This window comes from Protopterus annectens, chromosome 9.part0, assembly GCF_019279795.1.
Source record: "Protopterus annectens isolate FY-2018-M chromosome 9.part0, PAN1.0, whole genome shotgun sequence".
Taxonomy (NCBI): domain Eukaryota; kingdom Metazoa; phylum Chordata; order Ceratodontiformes; family Protopteridae; genus Protopterus; species Protopterus annectens.
The window spans coordinates 954847554-954870196 of record NC_056743.1 but is presented as its reverse complement, the minus strand read 5'-3'; the positions used below and the strand labels follow the sequence as shown (position 1 = coordinate 954870196).

Below are 22643 nucleotides of genomic sequence, written 5' to 3'. Positions count from 1 at the left end.
CCACAGTGGTGCAATGATTAGCATTATCACCTCACAGCAAGACATTATATGGTTTGAGTCTCGTCTGGAGCACCTTCTGTGTGAAGTTTGCATGTCCTCCCTGTGGTTGAGCGAGTTTTGAAGACATGGATATAGGTGCATGTGCCTTCTGTGAAGGATAGACATCGGGCTGGCAACTCGACATCTTAAAAAAAAAAAAAAAATTAAAACTCCACTGCCAATCAGTCTGCAGACCGGTGATCCGTTGTGGTGACCCCTAACCAGGAAAAGCTGAAAGACAAGAGATGGAATGATATAATGGTGCTATCCTTTATCTTTTCTTTTCTTTTTCCTTTTGTCTTTTCAGTGATATGTGTGACTTTCCATTTTGTATAATCTATTTTATAATTCAGCATATTCATTATACTTCAAAATCAAAAAACGCTTATTTGGTAAAAAAGCTAATAAAATTAAATTGGGACACATTGTTTAAAAAACTCTGTAGCCATTATAGCATCTTATTATCAGACTCTGAAATCATTGATATGCCACTACCACTGAAGCACTTTATCCAGAGACAAGTGAATGGGACTGTGTTCATGGTGGCCACCATAAGGTCCAGGAGATGTAGAAAGTTGCCAGTCTCTACTTGTTTCTGCATCCTCACCAAGAAGACAAGAACTTCTTGATGTGTGTGTGTGTGTGTGTGTGTGTGTGTGTGTGTGTGTGTGTGTGTGTGTGTGTGTGTGTGTGTGTGCATGTGCAGAAGTGATCAGTAACATAAATAGCTATGTGAGTTATACCCTCCAAGATGGAGCCAAAGGGGACTAAGGGACTTCTCCCAACTGACAGGGACTCCCACAGTATACAAACATGGGAGTATCAAGACAAAGGCTGCTGTTAGGGTACTTTCCAACACAGCATTCTATAACAAGTCATCCAAGTAAAGAATTACTAGGAGTCCTTTCTTCTGTAAGACTTTTGTCACAATGGTCAGAATCTTAGAAAAAATCCAGGAAGCTGAAGACAAAAAGAATGGCCCTGCCTTTCGTTGAAAGTGCTGCATTCCCCAGAGTGAAATGAAGGAACTTTCCTTGTGGACCAAAACAAATAAGAGCCAGAAAACAGCAATCATATTCAGTGGCTCCAATCAGATACCTTTCAGGAGCAGATATCTGACGTACTGCTGACTCACCATCCACAATTGGACAAGGCAAATATGCTCATTGAAGTAGATGAGGCACATATGGGGTAGAAATCTCACATCTCCTTTCAAAAAGGGAAGGAACAATGTCAGTCCTGATGCAGAAAAAGCAGATATCAGTACAACCACCAGTCTGAACATAACTTAAACCATTTATTAGGAATGTAATATCAGGAAGATGGTAGCAGTTCTTGTGACACCTGTTTTCATCTCTGCTAACAGAGGAGCTGCCCTTTTTTTTCCACTCTCCCAAAATGTTTCATTCTATGTGAAACAGGAGTACTTTGAGGACTCACTGTAATGTTTTCCTGAATACCTTACCGATAGCCCTTTGCTTTGTAAATGGAGATGAAGATGAAGTCTCTGGCTCCATCACTAAAATTTGTTTCTCGAACATAAGCAGAAAAGATGTGCAGCATTTTCTACAGTGAGTTGCCAAGCAATTTACTCTGTTTACTTATTTAACTACTCAAGAGAAAAGCACCATTAATGATTATGCCTTAACTCCAGGGAGAAAAGGCAAATGAGTATACAGAGTGGAATGTGGTGTCTACACATTCATATTAACCAAGTGTTTTAGGAAACAAAAAGAGGAGGTGGACAATAAGAAAGTGGTTGAAAATAGCCAAAAAGTAGAACTTTCTGCATAACAAAGCTGCACAACATTTTTTTTGCAGCAGAAGGGAACCGAAAAAAATAAAGCAACATCCTTTACATATTATTACTGACATCAGATATGCTAACAGGAGGTTATACCAGGGAGAAAATCTGTTGCTAGTGACCACTGCCTATGGTTGAGGATGGTTCTGTAGTAATCGCTGACTGCAAGAGACAACTCAGCCTAAGACATGGGTACTCTACTGCTTTTGTGCTGCTGTTCTGAATGTATTATAATAATAAAGGCAATGGCGGCTGGTGACTTCAAATCACAGGGGGGCTGCAGGAGACAGCTGAATGGGTGGGGTCAAGGGGAGGGGGTGTGGTCAACCAGAAAGGGGAGGAGCTATGCACAAAACCACAAAAAACTAACTTTAATTAAATACACTGCCCTGGGTGGCAAACCATCATTATGAAAGTCCAATCAAGACAAAAATAAGTGTAGAAGAATAAAAATATTTCAATGCATTGGCTGCATGACAGCTTACTTAATATCTAGATGGAAACAAAAGGTTGTGAGGCATGAAAAAATAAATTACTTTTTAAATACATTACTGGAATGCCAGTCAAAATCAAGTATAAGAAAAACCAGAAGCACTCAACTCAAACCACTTCTCCTTGCACTGCAGTCCTAATTATAATATATTCAGCTTTATTAAAGTACCAAGTAACATGCTGAAAGTAGAAATCTATGTGATGCCCCACTTGTAAAAATGTTTCTTATCCAAAAAAGACCTGCTGCCTGACAACTTGTTTCATGGGGAAAACATGATAAAAGTAAAAAATGAAAAGCAAACTAGAAACAAGCTCAAGATACATTGCTTAAAGGATTACTGTACAGGTTATGGACCACACATGATTGGCATTCTGTTTAGTTTACGGGTAAAGTCTGTAGAGATGACTGGAAGTCTCCAACAAGTGTAATGAGCTTTTTAAAATAATGGAATCCTGTCCTTTCATACCCAAGGCTTATACATTATCTAGTCAAGTATTCTCTGCATGGCAACAACAGAAAGGCTTTCAATGTTGACAATTCTTTAACAGTATGCTTATTAAAGCTTACTTGCATCTTACGATCTCAGACAAGCTTACCTTATGGTCATTAAAGCATTGCTACTTAAAAACACAGAGCAACAGGCACTTTGAGTAATAAGCATAAATCAACAGTACAAAAATATGACAGAAACCAGACCATTCTGCAAAATCAAGGACAGATGAAAAGCCACTGTAGTACTTATGCAGTGTGTCCTCCCCATCCAAGGTAGATACAACTACTCCTTGCCTTGCTTGGACACATCCAGAGTCACTACATGGGGAGTGGGGTGCAACAAGCATGTCACAATTTGAAATCTCTCTGGCTGACTGTGATGGCCCTGACACATTTGTCATACCTCTCAACCTCAAGAGCAAGAAATCTGGACAAAGCCATGCACAGAAGTGGGACAAAGGCCCAACAATAAGGACAATTTTTAAATATTGCTCTAATAAACTTAGAAAGATAATAGAGTAGGTCTTGCATTAGTATGAATTTTCTGAAGGGTATAACATCTGAAACTCAAATGTCTGTCATTTTCTAACTTCAGTCTTTAGTGATGTCACTAATTTGCCAAAAAACACAATTTTATGAAAAATGGACAAAAACGTGATGCAAAAATATAAAATAGACACACAATACAGCTGCTACCTGTCAAAGAAGGGACACTTTAATATTAGTACTGCTACCTTGAGCAGCTGACAAAATATAAAAGAATCTACATGCATTTCAAGTAATCTATAACTTTGATTATTACAGTTATTTCTTAATTGTAAACCCTCCATGTTTTCTTCCAAAATTGCTATTTTACGGAGGGATTATAAGGGGAAGAGCAACATTTTGAGCCAAAAATGGGGACAGTTGAGAGGTTGGCTATGCCTAATTCTATAAAGCAATTTATTTGCATGTACCTCTCAACCTGTTAATGCAGTAAATCTGAACAAGGCCAAATATATTGGGGCACATATAAACAGTACTAAAAATTGCTCTTGTATAAATTGAGACAGTTGATAGAACAGCTCTTACTTTAACATGCATTTTTCTGAAGGTTATGAAGTCTGAAACTTAGAGTGACTTCTGGCAAATCATTTAGGAATTAAAACTACAAATTTTATGAACAAACCAAAAATAAGAAGCAAAAATCTATTCATTCTTTGAAAATCTGGACAGTTGGGAGGTATAGTTCAGCTGGGCCTGTCTGAGTTTGCTGCCCTTCCCCCCCTGACAAAATAATGGTTGAATGGAGCCTCTGCAGCCATTCCAATGAACCATTATACTTGGCTATTAAACTCCATTTACCATAAACACTAATGTGCATACTGCTTTACTTCTATGATGAGTTGGACTTCATTTGAAAGTTTTATTTTGTATTTTACAGCACAAACACTAAGTCATCTGTTAAACAAAGCAATGCAGTCTCACAATGAAAACTTAGCATTAAAACTTCTCTGCCCTTGAAACTCACATTCATTGAAACAGCATTGAAACCCACATTCAAAGAAAATACATTTTGCCAGTGGCAGATAAAGATTAATTTTGGGCTGTTTTCGAATCATAGGCTCCTTGCATATGAAACATACATGTGCTCTTTGATACACCTTCCTCATTGTACTAAAATTATATTCCTTGTACAATACAGTACACTTGTTACAGGGTGTTTTAAATTTGTTTTGAACATTTTTTCCAGTAAGCAATGAAACAAACCATATGCACCCATAATGGCAAAACTGCCCAGTTGAGAAAATTTATCATAAAAAAGTCTACTCAGACTTCCACAGTCCACCATTATTAGTAAATATACACAATTCTACAGTCCACCATTATTAGTAAATATGCATAATTCCACAGTCCACCATTATCAGTAAATATGCACAATTCTACAGTCCACCTTTATCAGTAAATATGCACAATTCTACAGTCCGTTATCAGTAAATATGCACAATCTCTGAAGTCAGTCATCTAAATAATTCCACATTAAAGAAATCTGTAACTAATGAAGTGGTTGCTGCTAGCAATCACCTTTATATTTCATGGTTTCATCGAAAAATAAAGCGTCTGTTGCCCCTCAGGAATAAATTGCCTATATTACATTAAAAAAATGATAAGCTAGTAATAATATTGCAAGAGGAAATGGATGGCAAACTGATAACGAACTCATAGTTAGTATCTTCACCAAGGAGAACATTCTCAGTACGGCAGCATCTACCCCTTGTGGGAGTAGAACCCACAACCTTCTGCATCAAAAGCAAGTACACAGCCTGTTGTGCTATAGTATTAACTTGGCAAAGCACTAAACTTCTATTCCCTGCAGCTCTCAGTTCCTTGTAAAATCTACTCAATACTCAACTGCATCTCAACTTCGCAGCTCAAGAAAACTGGAAAAGCCAAAATGTATTGGGGGTCAAAAGCCCAAAACAGGGACACATTAAACATTGCTTGTATAATCTTGGAAAGTTGCTAGAATAAAATGTTGTGTTGCCACCATATATTTTACTGCCAAGGTCCCTGAGCAAAAAACAGTCAGAGTAACATACCACTACGCCACATCAGCTGCTTTGTAAAAGAGAGGAAGGCTGACACTTAAATGGCTATCATTTAGTGAATTCAGTTCTCACCATAGCTGTCAACGTCTTAGTACAAAACACCTGGACAAACCCAGTAATGAGGGAATACAGCCCTCAAACATATTCAGTGAATTCAGTTCTTGCCATAGCTGTCAACCTTAGCACAAAAACCTGGACGAAGCCAATAATGGGGGAATACAGTCCCAAAAATAGGGACAAATTTAAAATATTCATCTTATAAACTTTGAAAATTGCTAAAAAAAAAGGTTGTGCTACTATGTATTCTGAAGAACATGAAGTTGGAAATTCAAATGCCGGTCAATTTTACTGCGGACAGAACAAAAACAATTTTCAGCAGAGACGCAGGGATTAAAACTGCAGACACGTCTTTGTAAAATGGCAGGGCACCAGAGCAAATTCACACAAACACAGGGAGGAGATGCAGACTCCACACAGAAGCCACCCCAACCAAGAATCAAACCAGAAAACCTATAGCTGTGAGGCAACAATACTACCACTGCACCATCAATTATGCAAGGAATTAAACATTCAGAAACCTGAAGTCTGAAATTCAAATGCCTGTCAATTTTACTGCGGACAGAACAAAAACAATTTTCAGCAGAGACGCAGGGATTAATACTGCAGATACGTCTTTGTAAAATGGCAGGGCACCAGAGCAAATCCACACAAATACAGGGAGGAGATGCAGACAGAAGCCACTCCAACCAAGAATCAAACCAGAAAACCTATAGCTGTGAGGCAACAATACTATCACTGCACCATCAATTATGCAAGGAATTAAACATTCAGAAACCTGAAGTCTGAAATTCAAATGCCTGTCAATTTTACTGCGGACAGAACAAAAACAATTTTCAGCAGAGACGCAGGGATTAAAACTGCAGACACATCTTTGTAAAATGGCAGGGCACCAGAGCAAATCCACACAAACACAGGCAGGAGATGCACACTCCACACAGAAGCCACCCCAACCAAGAATCAAACCAGAAAACCTATAGCTGTGAGGCAACAATACTACCACCGCACCATCAATTATGCAAGGAATTAAACATTCAGAAACCTGAAGTCTGAAATTCAAATGCCTGTCAGTTTTACTGCGGACAGAACAAAACCAATTTTCAGCAGGGATTAAAACTGCAGACACGTCTTTGTAAAATGGCAGGGCACCAGAGCAAATCCACACAAACACATGGAGGAGATGCAGACTCCACACAGAAGCCACTCCAACCAAGAATCAAACCAGAAAACCTATAGCTGTGAGGCAACGATACTACCACTGCACCATCAAATATGCAAGGAATTAAACATTCAGAAACCCTTAAGTCTGAAATTCAAATGCCTGTCAATTTTATTTAACATTTTTTAATCAGGACAGTCTGACTTGGAACAAATAAACAATTTTCAGCAGAGGCCCAGAAAGAAATAATGCAGACATGTCTTTGTAACATGGGAGGACACAAAAGCAAACCCACACAAACACAGGGAGAAGATACAGACCCCACAAAGAAGGAACCCCAGCCAAGAATCAAACCCAAGAACCTGCAGCTGTGAGGCAACAATGCTACTACTACACCATCAAATATCAAGCATTGCAACATTTACAAACCACAGATATTATGAGGAACAGATCAGATCGAATATGAGGCAAAAATCTGAAATTTTTTTACAAATGGTGGTGGGTAGGGAACTCAAGTCTTTAACACCTGCATACAGGGTACAGGGTTCAAGCCTGAGGTATTCCCTACCACAAGCACCTGGGGCATTTTCACACACACACACACACACACACACACACACACACACACACACACACACACACACACACACACTCCAGTAAAGCATAAGCACCATGCACAAACTCACTCCAGTAAAGCATAAGCACCATACACAAACTCACTCCAGTAAAGCATAAGCACCATACACAAATAAAGGTAAAAAACACCATACACACACAAATAAACATTGTAAATTAAAGGTAAAAAGCACCATACACTTACCTGAATATATCCAGCTAACGTACATCCTTCCCGCGCAATACTGCAAGACCCGCGAGATCCCAAAGAAAGCCCGACGAGATCCTAATGCTCCTTCCCGAGTCCTGCTGCTGCTCTTGCAGTCCGGACGCGACCCATAATCCTGGCGAGTCTGTGCACTTTAAAAGTGCACAGACGTCTCCTTGTGTCCCCCTATGGGGACTGCCGGACTGCCTTGAGCATGCGCATAGACCGACAGTAGTCGGGACTACTGCGCATGCGCGAAGTCCGCGAATTTTCAAAAAATAATTTTTTTTTATTTTTCTTTCTATTTTTTATTTTGAGGGGGCTGCAGTCCGGCAGCCCGATGCCACGAGCCGCCCCTGAATAAAGGTACACAGAACATTGAAGTAACTATCATGGAAGGAACAAACTTTAATAAAATGAAGATGATAACTCAGATTATCTTAATAAAAGTATGTTGCATAAGTATAATAAAACCATTAAGAATTCAGGAATGTTTGTTACTTGGTATTTATTTTATACATTTTATTTGACAGCTGGAGTGGAGCACTGAACCATGTGTACTTTTTTTTCAGGCTTAGTCCTGGAGCACTCTCATTAAGTGACTTGTTTAGATTCACAGATTAGGCAACTGGAGGATAAGGGAATCGATGAAGCTCGTTAACAAGCAACAACAAAGTTCGCCCAACAAAGTTAACGCCTCACCACGGAAAATGAAGAAAATAGTAAGTCCAACAACAGCAACACGTATAAGGTGACCAGGCTCACTTGAATTATCCAGAATAATCAAAGGATGTATAAAAGCAAAGATCTTTTATTCACATAAATCCAACAGGTTAGCGCCTTCACATACTGCTTCCTCAGACCTTAAAAATTCAAATGCTGCAGTTGCACTCTTTAAATACTGCAACAGTCAAGGGCGAGCCCTTTACTTAACTATTTAAAGGGAAACAACTTCATTTTCTACCTGCTGCCAGATAACACAATATAAAACAATAAATATACATATTTTATCCCTAAACATTGACATTAAAAAACTGTCATTATAACAGATATAACAATACATAATCAAAACCTTAAATGAAACACTACACATATTGTCATTGGGCATGCATTCAAAATTAAAACTATTCTACCTAAAACATTCAGAATAAATCAGCTCACATATTAGCCATTCTACCTATATATAAAAAATAAATGTAAAATTTCAGAGCAATCAAAGGATATATACATCCTACAAAATAATTTCTAGACAGAACATAAATGTACATATTTCACTATCCATAAATGTCATGGAGTCAAAAGGGAGACATGGGCACAAACTCAATATATCTCATCCCATCTCAAAAGCAAAGCTGCGTTCATTTCCAACCTCACTTCTGCATTAAAGCATTATTGTGTTATCCTGATCACATATAATATCACAAATCTATATATATGACAAAGGTAAAAAAAAGGGCTAGACACCCCCTCAGTGTATTTATAAGGCTAATAATGAAACAACCAAACTCCTAGATCTCAAAATAGGTTTAATAGAGGCTCTCTCATTACGGCCATAGCCTTTATCAGCTCTCAGCCTTACTATCCAGTTGGTTTCTTTCCTCTCCGTATTGTTTCTGAAGTTACCCTCCCTGATTATGGGCTGCACATAGTCTATGACCATAAATTTAAAGTGATGTTCTTGCCCAAACTCTAGAACATGTTTTGCTAATGCATTTTGTATGTTCTTAACTCTAATGGCATATAGATGCTCCCTCATCCTATGCCGGAACAATCTGTCTGTCTTACTGACATAGAATGAGGGGCAACCTTGGCTGCATCATTTTAAATTTATAGTCACAGACTATGTGCAGCCCATAATCAGGGAGGGTAACATCAGAAACAATATGGAGAGGAAAGAAACCAACTGGATAGTAACGCTGAGGGCTGATAAAGGCTATGGCCTTAATGAGAGAGCCTCTATTAAACCTATTTTGAGATCTAGGAGTTTTGTTGTTTCACATTAGCCTTATAAATACACTGAGGGGGTGTCTAGTCCTTTTTTTACCTTTGTCATATATATAGACTTGTGATATTATATGTGATCATGATAACACAATAATGCTTTAATGCAGAAGTGAGGTTGGAAATGAACACAGCTTTGCCTTTTAGATAGGATGAGATATATTGAGTTTGTGCCCATGTCTCCCTTTTGACTCTATGACATTTATGGATAGTGAAATATGTACATTTGTGTTCTGTCTAGAAATTGTTTTGTAGGATGCATATATCCTTTGATTGCTCTGAAATTTTACATTTATTTTTTATATATAGGTAGAATGGTTAACAAGTCTAGTCTGCAAAGCTATGGAGAGGATCATAATGGAGCTCATAAACAAAGATATAGGGGACTTGCAGACATTGGACCCGACCCAGTTTGGCTTCGTCAAGGGCAGAGCATGCCTTTTGAACTTGGTCGACTTCTTCGAAACAGTCACCAAGGCCATTGATAAGGGAAAGGCAGTCCATACAGCCTACCTTGACCTTGCAAGGCTTTGACACAATACCCACTCGGGTATTGTAGAAAAACTTACCAGCTTAAATGTAAACCCATATGTCACAAGATGGGTTGCAAACTGGCTTAAGGACAGAACCCACAGGGTTAGAGTTGCTGGCGCTATGTCAGACTCCAAGCCGGTCACAAGTGGTGTCCCACAGGGCTCGGTCCTTGGCCCCTATTGTTCGGCATCTACTTCTCAGAAGTACAGGCCAACATGGGAGGACTTTGGCTGACAAAGTTTGCAGACGACTGCAAACTGGGCGCCATAGTGGAAAGTGCATCGGACACGGATATCCTTCAGAAGGGACTCACGGAAACAGATAGCTGGTGCCAGAGCCATGGCCTGAAGTTAAACGCCAAAAATGTATAGTCATACCCTTCAGGAAAAACAAGGTAACCCCAAGCTACCATATAGGTGGCAATCCACTAAGCACAGAAGAGGTTATCAGGGACCTGGGGACCCAGGTTGACAGTGGCCTTTCTTTTGACACTCACGTTGCTAACGTGGTTAGAAAGACCTTCTACATTGCCCACCTGATCATGAAGGATTCACATCCAGATCTAGTGAGGTCATTGTTCCCCTGTACTCTTCACTTATCAGACCAATGATCGAGTACAATGCCCCATTCGGGATGTATCTCACCCGACATCTGCAGCAATTGGAGAGACCCCAAAAGTTCCTCACCAAAAGGATAAAGGGACTCCAAAATCTGTCATATGCTGCCAGATTGAAGAAACTCCAGCTCTATTCAGTCGCATACCGTCTGCTCAGAGGTGACATGTGCCTGACATACAAGGCCATGTCCAACCCGAATTAATGGACATGCTCCACCTCAATAAATCCAAATCCACCAAAACCACTAGAGCAAGCGACTTAAACCTTAGCACGGATATAAATAGGACGTGCTGGAGGGATATATTTATCACTCAGAGACTCCTATGCTGTGGAATAAAATCCCGGTCCATGTGAGGCAGAGCACCTCGCTGGCTCTGTTCAAGAGAAATCTTGACCTGTGGATGGGAGATCGTAGGTTTACCCCGGGAATCATCTCTGTGTCACTGCTGGACAGAGGCACAACAAACTAATGGGTACAGTATTTTTTCATATAAGGGGTGGCGTAAGCCACAAAACTTTGGGCTAGGCTTATAAATGCCTTAGGGCAGATAGCCTAGTATAAACCTATTAACCTATGAACCTATGGCTAATATGTGAGCTGATTTATTCTGAATGTTTTAGGTAGAATAGTTTTAATTTTGAATGATGCCCAATGACAATATGTGTAGTGTTTCATTTAAGGTTTTGATAATGTATTGTTATATCTGTTATAATGACAGTTTTTTAGTGTCAATGTTCAGGGATAAAGTATGTATATTTATTGTTTTATATTGTGTTATCAGGCAGCAGGTAGAACATGAAGTTGCTTCCCTTTAAATGGTTAAGTGAAGGGCTCGCCCTCAACTGTTGCAGTATTTAAAGAGTGCAACTGCAGTATTTGAATTTTTAAGGTCTGAGGAAGCAGCATGTGAAAGTGCTAACCTGTTGGATTTATGTGAATAAAAGATCTTTGCTTTTATACATCCTTTGAGTATTCTGGATAATTCAAGTGAGCCTGGTCGCCTCATACGTGGTGCTGTTGTTGGAAGCTCATTAACAGTTCACAGTCAATCTTCTCTGCCAAATGCCTGACAAAGTATACAACAGAGCCAGTGGATTAATTTCCACAGTAAAATATTTGTTGATTTTGCGACTTGAACCATATATGAAGGAAAAGGTCAAAGTTTTTCCAGTTATATCTCACAGGAAGTCTACCAACATTGGAGATTCCATCACACAGTCAGTTTGAGGCTAACAATCTGGAGGGTTTATTAACTGTACTAACAGAATTTGTTTATGCTTGCTGGTGTGTTTGTGGATTGTTTATAGTAGAATGATAAAAACAAAGTACAAATAAAGGAACAACGGGAGAGCTACTTCAATAATTCCACTGCAAACCATCCAATATGAAATGCACAGGTCAATTTCTAGTACAGAATAACATCTGTGGGGGAGCTAAAACAACAAGAAAACTACAAAAAATTGAGAAATGGTCTAGCTACAGAGTGAAGAAAGCAGAACCATAATTTTTCCAGTTCTGAACAGGACTTCTTTTTTTATTGTCTAAATAGTATTAAAATATTAAAATTTTCAAATAAAGCAATAAGCCTTGGCAGCATATTAAATAAGCACAAAGGCATTCCATTTATGATTTCTAGAACTGTAAATATATGAATGAAGTATTTATTTTATATAATTTATATGTTAATGTTTAAAGACTGTGCCATACATATAATCTATTTTCCAGTTTTTCTGTACTTTGCCATTTTACTTGTCATACTCAGATGTTTAATGTCTGTTTTTAATTATTAATACTGATTGACTGTTAAATTTGTTATGTATTTAATAAGAAATTAGAAGCATGGATTTATCAATATGAAAGACTTTAGGATGAGGTGTTGAGAGCTGGTGTGCATGTGAAATAAAATTGTTGAAGAAACTGGAGTATGTTTTCTTTGTATTTTTTTTTGTTACTTTTCTGCCCCATCTTCCTACTGTTTTTTTTTTTGCTCCTCTAACCTGACTATGGATGCTCAGAAACACACTTATGTTTGACATGCAATGAACATCAGCAAGGACATGTCATCACTCACTTCCTTGAGTGATGGAAACTAGCACTACTGTGAGATCACTGGTCTCCACAAGGGATTCAACCACAGGAACGTGTTCCTCAAGCAAATACTCTCATACCCTCCCCTCCCTTTGAGGACAGTTTAGCCAGAGAGGCTCCGTCACAGCTCTCCTCCACCAAGCCAACTCAAGCAGATGCCTTAGCTGCTAAGTGAACTGGGGACACTCGGGTCATAATCAGTTTTTTCTCTCTCTATGCCAACAAAGCTGACTGAAGAAACTGGATTATGACTGTTTTATATGCAAAGTAGAAATAATAAGCCTTTTGGTGTGTGTATATAGATACTGTAATTCAGAATTTCACTTCTGGAAGCTACAACTTTTGCAGGCTGAGTTGGTTAAAGCCCGATATGTAAGTTACACAACAGGCAGGAGAATTGAAATCAAGAAGTCCACAATGCATAACTTATGAATTTATTTTACCTGTAAATCTATGCAAATTTGTAGACTCTTGTCATTATTGATATTTATATGATCAGCTTGTGATTTGCTAATTTCTACTATGTACAAATAGGTGCTCTTGTTATAATTCACAAATGTGCACTACTGTATGGTCTTGGAGCTGAAGACATGATCATCCCTTTAAAGGATAAAATGAATCAATAAACGCACATGACTACTAAATAAGTATACAAAAAATGAAAGAGATGTAGGCACTGGAATATTGTGTCTTACAAGGAACTGCTTCAGGGACTGTTATTTAGTGTTTTCCATGTGACACACCTGCTAAATAACCCAAAACATTAAAGTGGAGTCAGATTGTCTTGGTTGTTGTTGTTGTGTCTTTCGGCTTTTCCCTGTTAGGGGTCGCCACCGTGGAACTCTGGTCCGCTAATTTTGCAATAAATAAAAGAAATACATCACTAGACCACAAAATGCAAGTTATTCATAGCTAAAATACATTTTAAAGCAGATATTAGTTTGCTCTTCCAAAAGAAAAATGCAACAAGTGTTTTAGTACAGCAGCAAGGTTTGTTGTCAACTGTATAAAAAAATACATGCAGCATAGTGGCCATAGCATACAGCCACTTATGTACTTCAGGATATTAAATTGTTTAATAACCTCAACCACAATAAAAAAGTTTTTGAAAATAAAAAAAAAAGCTGCACTCCAGAGCTATGGTACAACAAAGGTTATTTACCTGATTAATAAATTAGGCCTTAAAAAAAAGATATTTCTATTACCAGAGGTTAGCCAGTACAGATAGTATTCAAAATTTTATTGTGGCAGACCAACCTTCTTCTCTGAGAATGCAGTATACATTATCAGGTCCCTGTTGAAATTCCACAGACCACAACTGTGATCCATGGCAGTAAGACTAAGAGTGTGAAATAAGGAAATATCAGTCTAAATTTGCAGTATCTCAGAATATTCCCACTTATTCCAAAGTAAAACAAGTTTGGAGTTAGTACATATTAAGAAACAGGGGCTGGACTTCCAAGATGGTTGTGTATTGAGCAACAGCTTAATTTCAGCTCTCCCAGTGTGAAAACTGAAACTCAGAAGAGAGAGAGAGCTAGTAATCTCATATTTTTGGGTAGATTTCAGTAACTGGCTAGTAACTACACTACCTGAAAGCCAGCAAAAAAAAAAAGAAATTCAGAGAACCTGAAGCAAAATCAACCACAAAAGGTGAGGAAAAACACTGACTGAGAAGGATTCTGCAGTTCTTCAGCAAAAAGCAGTGCAAGGTACAGTTTTTGTACAAGACATGACTTCCAGTAATCTAGAGGAAAAATAAGTCAAATGTACTCAGACATGATTAAAATAAATGAAACACCAATGGAGTATATCAACTGAAATAACAAAAGGCTGGTAAAATGGACGAATTTTTAAACAGATATTCAGATGAGGTGAGAAAACTGCAAAAAAGAGGTCAAAGTGAGAAAAGGCTAGCTGAATATGAGACTGCTCAAGAACAGATGTTACAAAAAAAAAAGAACAGAATTAAATGAAAACTGACATTTTCTGCCATACCAGAGAACACACCGTATTAATTTTATGACTCCACAAATAAGCAACTGGACTTGTATTCCACAGCAAGAGTTGTTAACTGAAAGGGCACATCATGTGTATACTTCACACCTGGCCATTAAAAAATAACCTAGACCTTTAATAGTAAAGATACAATCCTACCAGCAGAAGGAGTTGATTCTGACAAAACTGTGGCAGAAGGACGAAGTATAAAAGTGTGAGACAGTAGAGTATTTGGAAAAAAAATGATTACTCACTGTACACCAGGCAAGAGGAATCAATTTATTCCAATAATCAGGGAATGTCAAGAAGCAGGCGTGAGATTCAAACTGCTGTAGCTAGCTATCTTCAGAATATTCTTTCCTGGATGAACTAAATCATTTTTTGATGCAGAACATGTTAAGGAGGAAATACAAAAGTCTGTCCAACAAAAAACAAGCTGTGAAACAGAAAGCAATTCTACTTCTTGTTTTTCTTGTAATAAAGACCACCAAGAGACTGTGCCAGTGAAACCTTTTCCAATGTTTCAACAAAAAATATGTGAGAGAGAGAAAAAAAGCATAAGAGTTGACCAGAAGAACTGACAGTATGTTGGAAATGAAGCAGAGAGTGGATTTGGGAAATAAGAGTTCAACAGGAATAAAATGGGCAGCTCGGAAATTGACAGATAAATGTGGAATTGCAAAGCATTAATTATATTTGTGAAACAGAACAAGAAAACCTGGAAATACTGGACTTTTTTGACTTTATTAAACTTGTAGGGGACTAAAGCATATGCCCTACTTCATGCCATTAATATTTGGAAGAACATTTAGGAAACAAAATTTTGTTCTTAGTAGTTTTTTTATAATGCATGATATAATCTGCATGCCAAAAATTTTAATTTTCTCAGTTATTTTTGAGTGTAATGAGGATACTAAATTAAACAGGTACCCATTTTTCCTCATTTTCTTTCTTTCTCATTGTTCAGTTTTAAGAAATGAAGGCACTGCAACATAAAAAACGAAGAAAAGCCTAGTCAAAAGAGTACAAGAAAAACTGATGTGCTTTTTTCACTCTTGCATAAGGGAATGACTGGATTAAGGCCCTTGTCTTGATCTAGTAACACATTTTAAGAGAAAATAAATAAATAAACAAGAACATTGTCTAGGAAATAAATGAGTGCTTGTAGAAGCAACTCTGTATCTGGGTTTCATGTCTCCATGGAGATAATCTGAAAAAGAGCACAAAAAACAGAATACTTATTTCTTTCAATGTTTTCTGAAAGCGTTCAAGCATTCTGAGTAATAAAGATAAGACAAAACCAAATAGCACTTAGTAGAAGCACAGGCTGTACCATGCATCTTAGCATGCATAACCTTCCTTTTGGTTAATCCATGTCTATGAGTATGGCTGTCAGTCTGGGACAATTGTTCCTATTAGGAGGGTACAACTTCAATATTTGAAGATGTACTACAAATGGTCTCACAGCTATATACAAAAAAGAAAGAGTACTGAACTATATTAAAAATGTATAGTGCAAATGGCTATGCTACAGGAGACACATTTGGAAAGAAGTGAACCTGTGAATTTGATAAAGGTTTTTAGAACAGTTATTCAACAGTATACCTGGGACAAGGGAAAACAGAAGTACTTATATTAACTGCAAGAGGAGCTCCAATAGTGATAGAAGAGGATAAAAAGATAATAATTATATATTTGTAGTACTAAGGAGCCACAGACAAGTGTGGAGGATCATACTGGCATGTATTTATATTCCACTTCAAACTGCTATAATGGAGTTTAAGACATTTCTGGGAGGAATAATCAGCTTTCTGCAGGGACTATAACTTATTGGTGGGTACTGGAATTTGATCTGCAGCCGTGAAGATATATCCAGGGGTCCAGAAGGGGGGTGCAACAGTTAACATTGTAGCCTCACAACAAGAGGTTCTTAAGTTCTATTCTCGGCTGGGGTGCCTGCTGTGTGGAGTCTACATGTCCTCCCTGCATTCACGTGGGTTTAATCTGGGTACTCTGGTATCCTCCCACATTCTAAAGACATGTGTCTGGAGTGTTTCTCCCCAGGTCTCTGATGAAAATAGACTCTATTCTAATCAGACTTTCTTGCTCAACAAATGTTAAATAAATAAATAAATGGCAACAATGTCTAGAAGATTTAGGATCTTTGTTTGGAAGTGCTTACATAGGTATTTTTAGACGCCAAGTAGACTCCAAAGAATTTTTCCTCAGGTAGATGGCAAATGTTGGAGGTATGATGAGGAAGAAAGAGGTAATTGGGAACATATTTTCTGGGATGTGTAATGAGTTGGCAAACTTTAAAAATTCCATGCAGGCTACTCTATCAGAAATACTGAGTGAGCAAATTGGTATAACTAAGGAAATTTTTGAGCTATGGTACAAAATCAGAATTGCCTAGACAAAGTAAGGCCGTGCTCAGTCTAATTATGGTGGCTGGCAAAAAAAACAATTACTATGAAATGGAAATCAAAATCTAAACCAACTGTACTAGAAGTAGTGAACACACTAACAGATAAAAAAACTGGAAATAGGCTCTTTTGAAAAGGGTTGGAGCAAATTACATAGAAAAAAAAATAGAAATTGTGGGAAGAATACATGCAGATGAGGAATGACTGCAAGAAGGAAGGATTTGAATAAGCTATGTACTGTTTGGCTGACAGTGACTGGATAGATTATAAGTGATGTATAATGTTTGCAACTAAAATTATGTCAGTATGGTTTGTTTTCATTGATATAAATGTATGACTTCCTATGTCATAAGTGCTAATTTAATAAAAAAAAAGTTCCACAAAAAAAAAAAAAAGAAATAGGGTCATGAGAGGCATAGCACCCTGTGCTGGGGCCGGGGGTGAAGCCCCTCTACAAAATGGCATTAGAGTAAGTTTTAAGGTGCAATATGTTTATTTTCCATTTATACAGTATGCTTGCAGTTGCAGGACTCACAATTGCAGCTCTTGCATATCTGACAGCAAGTACTATATTACCACATTTTACAACTATTAACAAAGACAGTAAAACAGCTCAACATGCATTAATATTATGGCTGGGGACACGTACTATGCTTTTATAAAATGTTATATTTGCTTTAAAGCAGGTAAAGCACAGTGTAAAGTCATTCGTGCGACTCCCCTCTTTTCATCATTCTCGACAAGCTAATTCTTTGTTTTCAATAAGTACTGCTTGAGTTCTTTCTAACTTCAGAATATCTGCCTAAATACTTCATCCTTAAATTTTCAGGGTCTACGTATTAGTTTTCCCTCAAATGTTTGACAGTGCTTTGTACAGACTCAGACACCTTGAGTGACATTTCTCCTGTAAAAAAACAACTGAAATTTCTCCAATATCTAGTTGCACATAGGACAACTATTTTGAAGTGACAAGCACTGTCCACATAGTTGCAAACCGGATACTCCTGACTGATTGATATTCTCACTCCAGCAGTCTAATCAATAAAAAAAGGTCTGTTGCCACTGATATGAACTTTTCTACTGTCTCCGTTACCTGCTTGGTGGATATGGGCATCCTGAGACAATGTAGAAATTGCCTCATGTTTACTGACAACCAGTTAATTCTCAAACAAACTGATACAGTATGTGAGAGATGTACTTACACAATGTCACTGGAGGCAAAGCTCTCACATAAAAGTACTCCTAATGTCAATAATGTCAGTAGTAAACATGCTGCACTCATCACACACAGTTCAAAGCAAACATATAGAACCACATATACTGAGGCACTTTCATGTAATCTCCCTAAACCACAAAGACCTCCTAGACAAAGTACACATAAGAAAGACCCTCAGCAGCCCCAAATGCACTCTTTCAAAACAACACTCACATCAACACATAGACCTACATCTCATGGAGCCTCTACCTCTAAGCCCATAATGCAAGTCACCACACAATCCAACATTCTAGTCACTGGAGACTCCATTGTGAGACACACACATGTCCCTGTCACCAGGCTGAGCAAGGAGAAAGTTACAGTCAGTTGTTTATCAGGGGCCAGGATCCGCCACATTACGCATGCACTCTGGTCATTGGATCACAATTACCAATATGACTCAGTCATAGTCCATGTGGGAGTATATGACCTGAGACGTACCTCTCTAGACCATATGAAGAGAGACATCATAGAGCTTTCAGAATATGTGTCTCAGGCTGTTATGAGCCTAGCATTGAGCAGCATTTTACCTTCTCCAAGAATGACGCCACAATATGAACAAAAGATGACTGACTTTAATAACTGGATTAGTTTCTGGTGTCATTCTAAGGGGTGCAATGTTTGTCATCATGGAAGGAGATAGTCAACAGACCACGCTGCTTTGCCATGGAAGGTCTGTACCTCTCCCTTCTAGGCTTTTGAATATTAGCTAAAACACTGTCTTCCCCCATAGTGGCTTATTTAGGCAATGCCAAACTGAAAGTACTTCTGACATAGCAAATCAAAACCAAGAAAAATCTAAAGATGTTACTGCTCAGTGCTAGGAGCCTAAACAAAAAACTCCACTTCCTGGAAGCTCTCTTTACCCTAGAGAATGCTGATGTCTGTGCAGTCTCAGAGACATGGTTTAAAGCCATGGACAGCACACCAACAGTGCAGGGTTGTAATGCCTTCCACACAGTTAGACCAGCTACTTCACAGACAGGGACTAAAGGTGGAGGTGTCTCTATTTACATCAAAAATAAATATACTTCAAGGCTGTTCAAACAGAACAATGTACTTGAGCTGCTCTATGTTCAAATCACCATAGGTAAAATCCAGTACAACTTCCTTGCAAGCTATAGGTCCCCCTCTGTGACCCAGGAAACCCATACCATGTACATAAACTTATTAGAAACAATAAACATCCAACCCTATACCATATTCATGGGTAACTTTAATTACCCCACTATTAACTGGGAATCCTATATGAAATCAAACATACATGCACAGAGATTCCTGGATTTTGTAAACACAAACTCCCTGGAACAGACAGTCAATACACCAACCGGGGGCGCAACCATACTGGATCTGGTCCTCACTAATATGGAAGAGTGCTGCACACCCCCTATTGTAATGCCTTCCCTGGTAAGGTCAGACCACAAAATGGTCTCCTTTGAAGTAAAAATAAAACCTGGACCTCCAGCTAAACTGGGAATACTCAGGAACTATTCTAAAGCTAACATCCTGCTATTAAGTGAGAGCCTGGCAAAATTTCAAGCCCCTATAAACCCTGAGAACACTTCTGCCTATGCAAAACTGTTCATAGAAACCCTGTACAAGCATGTTAATAGCGGTATAGAGGCAGATGTACCCACCAGGAAGAAGTACCGAACTAACTCAAAAAATAAGCCACGCTGGTGGAATCACAAAATCATTCAGCTGTATAACAGGAGGAAGAAAACCATGGCAAAAATTAGGAGATGCAGCATCCAGCAGGATAAAAGCACTCTCATTAAACTAAACAAAAAACTCAGAGGAAAAATAAAGTCTACCAAAGTCAAATTTGAGGTAAGTTTGGCCTTCCAGGCCAAGGACAACCACAAAGCATTATTTAGCTATGTCCACAACCTCAAAGGCAATACAGAATTGTGTGCAGAGCTCATTGTAAATGGAGCCACCTATACTGAGCCAGAAGATATAGCAAACCTCCTGGCTGATAAATTCAGCTCCAACTTTACTCCTCTCTCCCCCTCAACTTTCCCTCAGGAAATATCATCACACATACCTCCCCCTACTATCACTAGGGAACAGGTCCTTAATGCTCTAAGACCAAGAACACTGCATCAGTGGGCCCAGACAATATTGCAGGATGCCTTCTAAATAGCATGAAACATGACGTATCAGGGCCTCTGGAATTGCTATTATCTGTAGCCTCCAAACAGGCTTCGTGGGTCATGAATGGAGAAAGGCAACAGTCATCCCTCTGCACAAAAGTGAGCCATCTACACTCCCTGAAAACTACTGCCCCATAAGTCTCACTAGTCTTGTAAGTAAAGCCATGGAAAGAATTATCATGGAGATGATCAACAAAGATATCGTAAACCTGTAGACACTGGACCCAACCCAGTATGGTTTCTTATAGGGCAGAGCATGCCTACTCAACCTGGTGGACTTCTTTGAGAAGGTCACTAAAGCAATGGGTGAGGGCAAAATCATTCACACTGCCTACCTTGATCTGGCCAAGGCATTTGACACAATATCCCACTTGCGCATTGTTGACAAACTCAAGAGTTTAGGTGCAAACTCATATGTCACCCAGTGGATAGTCAACTGGCTCACAGACAGGACCCAGGAAGTTAGTATTGGGGAGTCCACCTCTACAAAGAAGCCAGTTACAAGTGAAGTCCCTCAAGGATCAGTCCTTGGATCGCTCCTGTTTGGCATTTACTTCTCAGAAGTCAAGGCCAATGTCAGTGGTCTCTGGCTGACTAAATTTGCAGATGATTGCAAATTAGGAGCAGTCATTGAATCTCACACTGACACAAATGTTCTCCAGGAGGGGCTGAGACAGACAAACAAATGGTGTCAGAGTCATGGACTAAAGCTAAATGCCAAGAAATGCATAATAGTATCCTTTGGGAAGTCATCCATCCCTGGTAACTATCATATTGACAACACACCCCTTAGAGTTGATCCAGTAGTCAGGGACCTCGGGACACACACAGATAGTAATCTAGCCTTTGATCATCACGTGTCTACAGTGCTGAGGAAATCATTCTATGTTGTGCAACTTATAAACAAAGGTATGGCATCCAAGGAAGTCATTGTTCCACTGTATTCGGCATTCATCAGACCTATCATTGAGTACAATGCTCCCTTTGGTATGTACCTAACCAGGCATATCCAACAACTGGAATGTCCATAGAGGTTCCTCGCTAAAAGAATACAGGGCATAAGTAATATGTCCTATGCCGACCGCCTCAAGGCTCTATCCCTGTATTCTGTCTCCTACAGGCTTTTGAGGGCAGATCTATGCCTGGCACACTAAGCTTTGTCAGACCCCACTCTGATGGACCTCCTGCATATCTCCAAAACAAACTGTACCAGAATTACCCATTCTAAAGACATAAACCTTGCCTGTGATATAAATAGGACCTGCTGGAGAGATAGGTATGTATCCCAGAGACTACCCTGTCTATGGAACAGGCTCCCCATCCATGTGACGCAGAGTTACTCCCTAATACAATTCAAGTGCAACTTGGACAACTGGATGGGAAACTGAAAATTCATCCCTGGTTGGCACCTATGTCTGTGATGCAAACAGGTAACCTGTAAATGGTTCATCTCCCAGGCCCATGCTTACACTTATCAAGGGTATCAGAACTTGTCAGATATTTGAGATGCATGGCTAGGCTTAAAAAGGATCTTGTGGTCGTTAGCCTAGTAAACACCTATGAACCTATAAAGCATTTTAGTATAACCTGCGTATCTTTTGCTCTCAGTACACTTCAGACATTTTTGGATAATTTCTGGTCCTAGTAGGCTTCCAAATGTCTCATTCATTCCTCCTTACCTTCTGACTACCTCTCTTATCTCTTATATTTCCATTCATGGGATGAATCTTACATCTACAGAGGAAATTACTCTTCGTAGTGACTCACTACTAGGACATAAGCATAAAGACTGCTCTTTTGGAAAGCCATACCATGACATTAAAAGGGCATGGCTTTCTGCAGTATAGTCCTAATCATAATCTGAGACAGCAAAGAGCAATAAGTCAAGCAGGACTACTGCTGTGTACTGGTTGCTATAGAAATAACAGTACACTGCCTCATCCTTAGTTTTAGTTCTGATGCCCTTTCACTAGAAAGTGAGACCATACTTATTTGGTCACTGAGCACGGGGTGGAAAATCAGACTAGGCCATCAGGCCCTCAGTGTTTCCTTTCCCTGACTGATGTTCTAGTACCTGGACCACTGCTTGAACATGGGTCACTAGCAGTAAAA

General features: G+C 38.9%; 1 protein-coding gene across 1 annotated transcript in view; it reads right to left on the bottom strand.

Moving 5' to 3' along the window:
• The window catches only part of KIF27 (kinesin family member 27), a 1524306-nt gene that overhangs the window by 277490 nt on the left and 1224173 nt on the right, over window positions 1–22643 (bottom strand). The gene's annotated exons all lie outside the window — the stretch shown is intronic.